This window comes from Carlito syrichta, unplaced genomic scaffold (genome assembly GCF_000164805.1).
Source record: "Carlito syrichta isolate Samal-C Ts95f unplaced genomic scaffold, Tarsius_syrichta-2.0.1 Scaffold309602, whole genome shotgun sequence".
NCBI lineage: Eukaryota > Metazoa > Chordata > Mammalia > Primates > Tarsiidae > Carlito > Carlito syrichta.
In genome coordinates, this window is record NW_007253698.1 from 15512 (window position 1) to 22722 (window position 7211).

Below are 7211 nucleotides of genomic sequence, written 5' to 3' on the forward strand. Positions count from 1 at the left end.
AAACTATGGTGGGGGGGAGATGGGATTAACAGTAGCAAATATCTGTCTGGGGATGGGGAAACACCTCTTTTCAACAGGGTGCCTGAATGAAACGTAATTGTACACTTAACCCTTAACTGTACCCCTCAAAACCATTATAAAAAATATTGATTATGGGAAAAAAATAAAAAATAGGAAAACATCTAAAAGTCAATAAAAAAAGATAAAAATATTTGAATTGGTGCTTCTAAAAATAAAAATTTAGAACAGATTAGTGGTTACCACAGTTTAGGGATGGGAATAAGGTGTGATAAAAAAAAAAGCGACTGCACAAGAAAGCCTTGTAGGGATGGGGCAGCACTGAATGGTGTTTATAAGGATATGTACATGCATTTATACATGTGATAAAGTTGCATAGAACAGTACACACATACACAAACAAGTCTATAAGACTGTTGAAATATGAATATGCTTATTCTGTAGACTGTACCAAAGTCAACTTCCTGGTTTTTATATTATATACTATAGTTATGCAAAATGTTAACATTATGGGAAACTATAAGCACACTTTCAAAACTTCAAAAATAGTAAAAATAAAATAGAAAAATAAAATTAAAAGAAAAATATGTATAAATGGCTAATAAACATACATAAAAGTAAACAATCTCACTAGTAATCAGAAGAATGCTAATTAAAACCACATGATGCCGGGCTCGGTGGCTCAGCCTGTAATCCTGCGTCTTTGGGAGGCTGAGGTGAGTGGATTGCCTGAGCCCGCGGGTTCGAGACCCGCCTGGGCAGCGAGACCTCATCTCTACAATAAATCAAAAAATCAGCCAGGCATGGTAGCGCATGCCTGTAATTCCGGCTACTCGGAAGGCTGAGGCGGAAGGATCACCAGAGCTCAGCAGGTTGAGGCTGTGGTGGCTGGGAGCGGCCACTACACTCCGGTCTGGGTGACAGAGTGAGACTCCAACTCAAAAAAAAAACAAAAAACCACATGAGGATAAACCTAAGTGGATAAAAAGAATGACAATACCAACTGTTAGCAAAAAACATGAAACAACAAGAACACTGCTGGTAAAGATGTAAACTGCTATAATTATTTTGGAAAAAACGTTTAGTATTAACTGCTAAGTTTAAAGTTACACATACTTTACAACCAGGAAATAATACTTTTCGGTATATAATCTTCAGAAATATATGCATATGTACACCAGGAAACATGTACAATAAAGTTCTTTCAGCATAACCAAAAAATACAAAACAAACAAGCAAACAAATGACAACAACAAAAAAACAGGAAACAAAGTTCATCAATATTAGAATGGATATATAACTTGTGATATGTGCATGTAACAGATAATTGTACATTAAATAATATTAACAAACTGTAGCTGTATATATTATATGTGAATCTAACAAATATTAAGATTTTAAAGGAGCCAAAAACAAAAAACAAGGATGTTGACTTTGTAACAACTCATTGAGCTATAAATTAATATTCTGTGTAGTTTTCTCTATTTAATATGCTTTACTTTTTAAAAAATAGCTAAGAAAAAATTCAAATACATCTATGTCTTTAATATGTCCATGAATGATCTTCTCCAATAAGCAAAAGACAACAAAAAAATACCTGAGTTGAACTGATGAAACTTGTTATTAGTGACCACCATTTTTGTATTTTAAAGTTATAAATGAAATGTCTGATTATGGCATAGAATTTTGCCTGATCATAATGTCAAGTTTGTCAGCAGCATGGTCTGTCAAATGTCAGAAAATGTATTTATCTACTAAATTCCAAAATATCTCCAACTCTCTCTAGAGTAGTGAGATATTATAGTCTGCCAACCATGATATTTTAGTCTGTCAACCATATTTGCTTTTCTAAAGACAGGGTCTCACGTTGTCGCCCAGGCTGGAGTGCAGAGGTGCAATCATAGCTCATGGTAACATTGAACTTCTGGCCTCTAGTGATCCTCCCACCTCAGCCTCCCAAAGCATTGGGATTTATAGGTGTGAGCCACTGCACCTGGCCCAGCCATACTCTTTAGTACACATTTCTTCATATTAGCATAAAATAATATTGCCAAAAGCATCATTAATTCTCTAAATTATTCAAATTTATCCACCTTACCTAACATTTTTCCCTAGAGAGTGAAAAGACACATAGAAAACACACCCCATTGCTTTTCTGTGCACTCAGCACAGAGCATGCCCAGAATGGTCAAAATTAAAATTGCTGCCCTTGTCTTTACAGAGTTTACAGTTTAGTGGTGATGCAGATACAACTAAACTAGGGAGCGCCAGCATGTTGTTTTCAACTTTGTCCAATATTGAAACTGTAGAATACCAATAAGTTTACACCAGTGATAAAAGGCAATTTCTTGTGAGCAGAACTGATGGTACATTTTGCATATAAAAATTAATTTGAATATGATTTCAGTTCATTTTAAATTAATAAACAATCTAGTATGACATGCTTACTTCTGCAAAATGAAAAATGACATAAAATTACAAGCAGTTGGAAACATAAGTAGATTTATGTATATAAAGAAGATTTTGAAAGGTTATTTGCTCATTTGAAGCTAATTGCCAATATGTCATATTAATTCCCCTCCACTCTTGTTCAATATAAGACAAAGGTTGAGTTTAGAAGTGAATCCAATCATTTTATGCATAAGTATAAATAGGCTCATGTTTATATACTTTAAAAGAAGATTTCCACATTGCTCAGGCTTACCTTAGAGTCCCTCACTTAGATTACAAATACATTTTATTTATTTTTATTTTTTGAGTTATAGTCTTACTCCATTGCCCAGGCTGGAGTGCAGTTGCGTGTTCACGGCCACCCCAGTGTTGACCCACTGGGATCCAGAGATCCTTCCGCCTCAGCCTTTCAAGTAACCAGAACTACAGGTACACACTATCATGCTTAGCTAATCTTGATTTTTTAGTGTAGGGATGAGGTCTTGCCAACTTGCCCAGGCTGGTCTTGAACCCACAGGCTCAAGCAATCCACTCACTCACCTCAGCCTCCCAAAGTGCTGGGATTACAGGCTGAGCCACTGAGCCCCGCCTAAGAATAAATTTTTTAGGTGAGATTTTGAAAGGATTTTTGAAGATTATTTTAGAGAGTGATGGGAATATCTGCTGTTTCCTAATTCAGCCTCTGACAGGAATTTGAAAGAGCCTGCAGTGGAAGGGACAGAGAGACCTAGTATCTGGGCAAGGTGAAATGGCCTCTGGCCATAGGGAATTGTAACACATCTAAGTAATACAACTGTAGTTCACTCTGATCACACATTAAACAAGTGCCTATCTTAAGGACAAGATATGAAGTATGTGGTAAAAATGTTTGCCTAAATTCATTTAGTAAGAGATCCTGTGCTGAAGAGTAATTTACAAGGGTAAGAGGACTCCTGTTGGAGGAAGCCATAGGTACTACTGATGGAAGGAGGAGCTGAGAGAGAGCTGGAATGTTTTTCTCAAGGACAGGTTGCTACCCAAGTCAAGGGGGGTGAGATAAGGCACCTACTAGTAGAATTTACAAAGATCTAAGAAAATTAACCATGAAAGTCAGTTTTAAACATATCCTAGGCCTACAGTGGATGAGTCATCTTAAAATATTGACTTCCGTACCTCTCCTCTTTTCCCCATCTTTGCAAAGACCCTAACGAGTGGGAAGAGATAAAAGGAGAAAGTTCTTTCCAAATATCAGGTTTATGGTAGTGAGGGACACTGGTCTCCAGTCTTGGTGTGGTAAAGAGGACGAACAAAGCTTTTGAATAAAGATGTGTTTAGAAATACTTTGGAATAAATAATTCTGAATTGAGATTTATGACCTATAGTAATCACAAAGCTTACACTAACTAAAAGTGTATAATACAATGATATAACTCAAATTTTCATCCAGGAATAGAGAAGCAATTAATTCTACAAAAAAGTTTAAAGAAATGGGTTAGAAGTTTGGAATAGAGATTTAAAGTTATGAGTCATCAGTCTAAAAATGAGACCATGTACAGAAGTTACACAGGTTGACAAAAACATGAAGGACAGGCCTTTTGGAAAGATTCAAACCATCCTAGGTACTATTTTCAAAATTAACTCTTAAATCTTCCAACTTAGCACTCTTGATAAGACCAGTTAATTAATATCCATAAATGGTAGGTACCCTAATACTTAACACCAAAAATAAAACAAAAATAATTTCTTAGTATGATATTCAAATCTACTTACCCTGATCTCTCTTCCTTTAACGTTCCAGTTTTATATATACCACTTTCCAGTTCTATATTTTGTTGTAGCCACACCAAACAACTTACAGTTCCTAAGTATAACTTTACATTTACACCTTGGATATTTATAAATCCATATATGCTGCACAATCCACTTGGAAAATCCCTACTTATCCTTAAAAAGTGTTACTAACTCCATATCTTCTCAGAAGGTTTCATCTTATACCCCCACCACCCTTACCCCAGACAAGTTAGGTGTTTCATCTCTCATGTTCTACTAATATGCCAGTGCACACACACACATATACACACACGTCAATAATTTCTATAAAGCTGAAAAGGTCATGCAAACAATAATTGTCTCATTCTACCCAAAATACATCTATAGTTTAGAAAGGCTACAGTCCCTTTCTGAACTTAATATTTTAGCCATATTTCTTTTGAGATGCTACATAGGAGGGGGACACAAAAGAATGTGAAATTTATTTTATTAAAAATTGTGTATTTATTCTTACATGTTTAGACCTCAGGCACCTTCAAAGCACTCTCCTTTTGATGCAATGTACCTATCAGGATGCTTTTTCCACTGCTCAGTTTTTGAATTCAGCGATTTTGACACCTTAGTGTTTCTGCCTTAGTGTTTTTGTTTCACCTTTTCCACATTGGCAAAATATCTCCCTTTGAGGACTTTCTTCATTCGGGGAAACAAAAAAAGTTGCTCAGGGCAAAAATGAGTGAATAGGGAGGGTGGAGCACACTGGACATGTCGTTTGGGGTCAAAAACTGCTAAACACTCAGCATGGTGTTGGCAGGTGCACTCATAAATCACCCATCATGAAATGGGAAAAACGCATTAAAATAATTTCCAAAAAAAAAAAAAAATTACCTGAAGCTGAACACAGCCTCTCACAACAACACTAGCTGGTACACTGATGCCAATGGGTTCCTAGAACACTTGCCTAGTGGGAGAAGCCCATACTACAAGGGGCCCTCCCTCTAAAAATAATTCCAGGTTTTTTAGGGGTCCCCCCTCATATATACAGTAAAGTACAAAAATCTTTAGTGTACAGTCTATGATACACTCATATACTGAGTTAACCACCACCCATCAAGATTGAGGACATTTCCCAAACTCCAGAAGACTTCCTCATTCACCCTCTCACATAATAGCCTTAATGTGGCCACTACTGTGAGTTTTATCAGCATAGATTTATTTTTCAAGTTCTGGAAATTTCAATACAAGTGAAATACTACAGTGTTTTCTCATTAGCTTTTTCTTTCTTTCTTTTTTTTTTTAGCAGTCTTTCCACCATTAGTTTTTTCTCTTTTCTTTTTTTCAATATTAAGTCCAGAAGATTTGTCTGTGTTGTTGTCACAGTGGCTCATTTCCTTTTATGACTTTGTAGTAGGGATGGTTGTGGTCATACGTCCCAATTTCATGTATATGACCAAAATTAAGCTCAGTTAAACATTAAGATTTTTATTCATCCTAAATTATATATTCTAATTCAGGTTTTCTGGACTCTTCATGTTTACAAATGAAGAAAATTAAGTTCACTTTATGTCACATATCTTTTCCCAGGTTCTGTAGCCTCTATGCAAGTCAAGATAATGCAACAAGTTAACGGTCCCTGTGACTAGACTGTTAACAGAGTAACAAATTACAGATCTAGAAACCATTAAAAATGACTTGAAATTTCTTTAGGAATTTTAACTCTTAATCAGAGGTGAAATGGTCATTCTTTATTCCTTCAACTCTCACATTGAATTGCTGCTTCATTTCTATGTGACTAAATCAATATGTCTAAAGTACAAAGAAAGGGATCCAAACTCAAACAGGAAAGGTTATGAGCTCTTCTAGTAGAGGGCCTTAGGGTAGAATGTATTTTTTCAGTATTTTCAGGATATCAATATTTATATAAAACAATGATATCTAACATGGCATTGACCAAAGGGAAAGACAAACAGATTATCTGAGTAGGCTATATAGTTCAGAAACAAATATACCCATGTAGAAATTATTAATATACATGAGTCTATTGAGGTAAGGATTGACAATTTGATTAATCCATCTGTCCTCCCTCATGTTCCTCCCCTCATGTTATAATTCCAGAACTTAGTTGTTAAATATAACTAAGTACTCCACCACTGTAAAATATTAGAAAATTACTGGAATAATATGGCTGTTCAAAAAATATATTTTTAAAAAATACTTAAAGTTTTTTAAAGGGATTTTTAAAAGGTTGCTTAAATATCAACACTCATTTATTATTAAAATACTTTTAAAAATTTAAAAATAGAAATAGGTATAAAAGGAATTCAAGCAGCTATAAGAAAATATCATACCTGATGAATGGTCAAAAAAATATGTAGGGTATAATACCATTCATATACAGCTTAAATACATGTAAATCATTGCTAAATATTATGCACACATACAGACAAATATAGGAAACGCATATAAACATATATTCAATGATAAATTCTTAAATGTCAGGAACAATTAAAAGATGCCTACTATCATCATTTAAAGGAACCATAATATTATACATCCTTATTGCCATGGTAAAACAGAAATAAATTAATAAAAAATAAAAGGAGAGGAAAGGTAGGAAAAACTTATATATGATATTGACTATATAGAGAGTGCAAGTAAATTTATAAACAAATTATTTAGAAATAATAAGCAAGGTTATCTTATTCAATATTTCAGCAAAATATACATTTGTATCTAAAACAAAAATAGTAAAGAAAATGCAATTTTAAATCAAATTCCACTGGTAAGAGAAACAAATAAAGTAATGTCTTTAGAGATAAAACTAGAAAACTAGAGCCGGGCTTGATGGCTCAGCCTGTAATCCCAGCACTTTAGGAGGCTGAGGTGAGTGGATTGCCTGAACCCACGGGTTCGAGACCTGCCTGGGCAACTTGGTGAGACCTCATCTCTACAATAAATCAAAAATTAGTCGGGTGTGCTAGCGCATGCCTGTAGTT